This window comes from Mus caroli, chromosome 12 (genome assembly GCF_900094665.2).
Source record: "Mus caroli chromosome 12, CAROLI_EIJ_v1.1, whole genome shotgun sequence".
Classification (NCBI taxonomy): domain Eukaryota; kingdom Metazoa; phylum Chordata; class Mammalia; order Rodentia; family Muridae; genus Mus; species Mus caroli.
This window is the reverse complement of record NC_034581.1, coordinates 60,099,665-60,104,454: the sequence shown is the minus strand read 5'-3', so window position 1 is coordinate 60,104,454 and position 4,790 is coordinate 60,099,665. Positions and strand designations below refer to the sequence as shown.

Here is a 4,790-nt window from a genome sequence, read left to right as displayed (position 1 = left end):
GGAGCTGCAGAGATGGCTCAGCAGTTAAGAGTATTTGCTGCTGTTGCAGGGGATCTGGGTTCAATAGCCAATACCCACATGGTGGCTCACAGCCATCTGTAACTCCAGTTCCAAGTGTTCTGATGCCCTTTTCTGGAGTCTGTGGGTAACACACACACACACACACACACACACACTGTACTTACACACACTTCCTGCTCAGTGGCTCCAACCTTAGCTCCTGACTCTAGGGCAGCAGCAGCCCCCGGAAGCTCAGAGCCCCACAGTTAGTGCCCATACACAGACTAGCACACGCAAAAGTGATAGCTTTTCCTGGTTGTCAAGTTGACCGGAATTAACTAAAACCCAAGTGTCTGGCTACACCTGTGTTTTTTGTTTTTTTTTTAAATAAAAACCTTTGAAGTTGGAAGACTTACTTTTATTTTGAATATTTGAGGTGGGAAGATCCACCTTTAATCTGAACCACACCTTCTGTGGGCAGTCTGTATAAAAGACATGGAAGAAGGAAATCTCTCTCCCTGCTTACTCTTGCTGTCCAGTCCATTCCTTCACTGTCTTTAGAGCCTATGTCTGGATTCCAGTATATACTAAACACCAGCTGAAATATCCAGCCTTGTAGAATGAACAACTGCCGAATTCTTGGGCCTTCTGTTGGTAGACACCCATAGTTGGACTAGCTGGACCACAGCCTAGAAGCCATCCAAATAAAACCTTTTAGGGACAACCCTGAAAGACACCAGCAAAGGGAAATCTTCACAGTGGGCAGAACTTCAGGCAGTATACATAGTCATGCATTTTGCTTTGAATAAATGGCGAGATGTTCAGTTGTTCACTGATTAATGGGTGTAGCCAAGGGGCTGGCTGGCTGGCTGGTCAGAGACTTGGAAAGAGCATGATTGAAAAACTGGTAAGAGAGATACTTCGAGAAGAAGTGAAAGACCCACAACGTGAGGACTCCCCCACGTTCTGACTCAGGAGAGGCGACACCCCAAATCACCCACAATAAATGGTCTTGCTGCAAACTGCAAGAGGATTTTTATTCAAGAGCGCTCTCAGGCCCACGGTCATACACCACACAGGGGTAGAGGACCGTGGCGCCCCGAGTAGCTGGATAAGGGGGTATTTAAAGGGAGAAACCACAACTCAAGGAAGTGGGGAGGGCGTTGTTGGAAAATACCAAAGATACCAGTTAAGAGTCCCAAGGAAGTGCAAAGTCACAAGAGTTGCAAGGAATACCTGGTAATTGGGCAGGTTATCTCTCAAGACAGTTTCTAAGAGCCCCTAACAATAGCATATTTGCATAGCGGGTTCCGGCAATGGTCAGGGTGACTTTCTTTGAATGAACACTCTTTGAACCCAGGAAGCAGGTGGGTGGAGGAATGTCGCTATCTGTTTTATGATTAGCATACCTTGGAGCAATGAGTCACAGAGGTCACATTCCCAAGCCTGGGCCTAAAGGCCTAGAATTTTGTTTTTACTTTGTTATACTTTCAGAAGCATATGGATAGGTTTTTCCAAGTGGAAGAGGGATGGGAAGATATTTATGTCCCATGTAAATTCTTATCACATGGTAACTGTATCAGAGGAGAAATTCAATAATCAAGTACATAGGATGATCCATTCTGTGGATAGTCAGTCTCTTTACCCAGCCACTTATGTTATGCCCATTAGGCCCATGAGTAAAGTGACCATGGTGGCAGAGATAAGAATTATTCATGGATTCTACAGCATGGTGTTCAATTCACCAATGCTGACTTGGCTACAGCCTCTACTGAGTGCCATGTCTGCCAACATCAGAAACTAACACTGAGCCCCAAATATAGTACCGTTTGTGAGGTGACAATCCAGAGACCTGGTGGCAGGTGGATTACATTGTACTACTTCATCCATAGAAAGAACAATGCTTTGTCCTCACTACAGTAAATACTTATTCTAAGTATGGATTTGACTTTCCTGCTCATAATGCTTCTGGCAAAATCATCTGTGGGCTTACAAAATGTCTTATCTGCCATCATGGTCATCCACACTATATTGCTTCTGACCAAGGATCTTAGGTCACAGCCAGAGAAGTTTGACAGAGGGCACATGGCCATGGAATCCATCTGTCTTGCCACCTTACTCATCATCTTCAAGCAGGTAACCTAACAGAAAGATGGAATGGCCTTTTATTGACACAGTTATAGTGCTATTTAGGTCTGGAGGGTTAGGACAGCATTCTCCAGAAGGCAGTATATGCTTTGACTCATCCTCCAATATATGGTACAGTTTCTTTCTATGATCCATAGCTATGAGAATCAAAGGGTAGAAAAGAGAATGCTTCCACTTACTTTCATGCCTACTAACCCACTAGGAAAATTTTTACTTCCCCTTCCCAAAACCTTAATTGCTGTTGGCCTCGAAGTTTTGGTTCCAAAGTGGACAGCATCCCTGACACCATAAATATTACGTTGAACTAGAAGCCCCGTTATTCTCCTGGCCACTTTGGGCTTCTGATGCCCTTAAGCCAACAATAGGCTGAGAAAGTGTTAAGAGTTGTAGGTAGAGTTATTGAACCAGATTACCAAAGGGAAATTGCAGAGTAACTGTCTCCATAATGCAGGTAAGGAAGATTATTATCTGGGATGCAGGAGATTCTTTAGGGCATTTTTTTTTTTTTTTTTTTTTTGGTGCTACCATGTCCTGTGATTTAACCAATGGAAAACTACAGCAACCCAATCAAGGTACTACTGTAGGAAAAAAGCCAAGACCTAGTGAGGTGCTGGCTGAGGGTAGAGGGAATGCAGAATGGGTGGTAGCGGGAGGTAGTCGTAAATACCACCTAAGGCCACATGACCAAGTGTAGAGAAGAGGATTACAACTGACATGCTTCTGTCATATTGTGTGAGGAATGTATATGTGTACAGAAATTTCTATTTTCTTTCCTTGATATCTTTATAAAGAGAGCATCAGTGTTTTTGGTTAGGTTTAACATACTAAAAAAAGGGTTCAAAAAGGGACATCACCACCTAAATTTATAATGTCTTTAATAACACTATGCCCAATGAGAAATACACCTTGAATCCTGATCTTCTGAGGTGGGAAAATCCACTTTTAATCTAGGCCACACCTTCTTTTTTTTTTTTTTTTTTTTTTTTTTTTGTTTTTCGAGACAGGGTTTCTCTGTGTAGCCCTGGCTGTCCTGGAACTCACTTTGTAGACCAGGCTGGCCTCGAACTCAGAAATCCACCTGCCTCTGCTTCCCAAGTGCTGGGATTAAAGGTGTGTGCCACCACGCCTGGCTAAAACCATTTAAAAAAAAAATCCCAAACAATTTTATTTCTTAGCAGATTACTATTGTTAATAGGCATTGGTTTGAAAGATCCTGAGAGAGAGAGAGAGAGAGTGAAAAATTATGTAAGCCCCTAGAACTTGTGTCCAAAATAAACCTCACTAATGGCAGTGAGTAAAAGTTTAACTCAGCCCATTGTTCCAGGATGTACTAACCACAAAGTAGAAGTTTAACTTGTTCCATTGTTTCAGGAAATGTTCATACAGAATACTCTAACTGTTCCTTGAAACATGTTATGCTTGACAAATGCTATAGCACATAGCACAATGCCAGGTGTTTGTGGTTTTTGCCTTTATAAACCCCTTACCCCTTGAGCTCGGGGTCGACTCCTCTACTCCTGTGTGGGATATGAGTTGTCCCCAGTGCACTGGCCTTTCCCGATTAAACCTCTTGCTGTTTGCATCAAGATTGGTCTTTCGTGTGTTCTTGGGTGTCACGTCATCCCGAGACTTGAGTGAGGGTCCCTCCCACCCCCCTTTTGGGGGTCTTTCAGCTTAATTTGAATTCAGTAAATTCTTTTAATCCCTGAAGAGGTAACATAAATGTCCAAGATCTCAAAAAACAAATTATGAGCCGGAGCATGTGAGGGAGCCATCTTGTCTCCCTGATCCCTCGGAGACCAGTCTGCGCAGGTCAGCTCATGGACAGCGGAGGGTGACCAAGCAGACTGCAGAAGCGACACAGCTTCTGGAACAGACCTCGTTTTTGGGATCCAGACATCTGAGCACCTTCCCCGCCAGAGGAGAGGTGTCCACCTGGGAGGGCTCTGACTGCCGGAGCAGGTGAGGTAGCCATCTTGTGTCTGGGGTCCCTCAGAGACCAGTCTGTGCAGATGAGAGTTCAGACTGCAGAGGCAGCATATCTACTGGGACAGGCCCTGTTTTGGGCCTTCATCTTCAGCCAGGAGGCAGGTTTGAACACCAGACCTCTGTGCACCTTCCCTGCAAGAGGAGAGCTTGCCTGCAGAGAGTACTCTGACCACTGAGACTCAGGAGAGAGCTGGACTCCCAGAACTGCTGACAGAGGCTAACAGAATCAGAGGAGGAACAAGCTCCAGCCAGAGACAACAATAACAACTAACGCCAGAGATTACCAAATGACAAAAGGCAAACATAAGAATCTTACTAGCAGAAACCAAGACCGCTCACCTTCAACAGAAGTCAGCACTTCCAACTCAGCCAGTCTTGGATACCCCAACACACCTGAAAAGCAAGACTCAGAAATAAAATCCTATCTCATGATAGGACCTTAAGAAGGGCATTAATGACACACTTATAGAAATACAGGAGAACACTGCTAAACAGGTAGAAGTCCTTAAAGAATTACAGGAAAACACTGCTAAACAGGTAGAAGTCCTTAAAGAGGAAACACAAAAATACCTTAAAGAATTACAGGAAAACACAACCAAGCACATGATGGAATTGAACAAAACCATCCAAGACCTAAAAAGGGAAGTAGAAAC

The 4,790-nt window shown here is 44.0% G+C and overlaps 1 long non-coding RNA gene across 1 annotated transcript; it reads right to left on the bottom strand.

Moving 5' to 3' along the window:
• Positions 1 to 401: 401 nt before the first annotated feature.
• On the bottom strand, positions 402 to 4,790 carry LOC110306498. The gene is made up of 3 exons (XR_002379294.1): positions 4,708 to 4,790; positions 4,477 to 4,599; positions 402 to 726 (listed from the first exon to the last, which is right to left on the bottom strand). It is a non-coding gene; the product is annotated as an uncharacterized LOC110306498 (long non-coding RNA).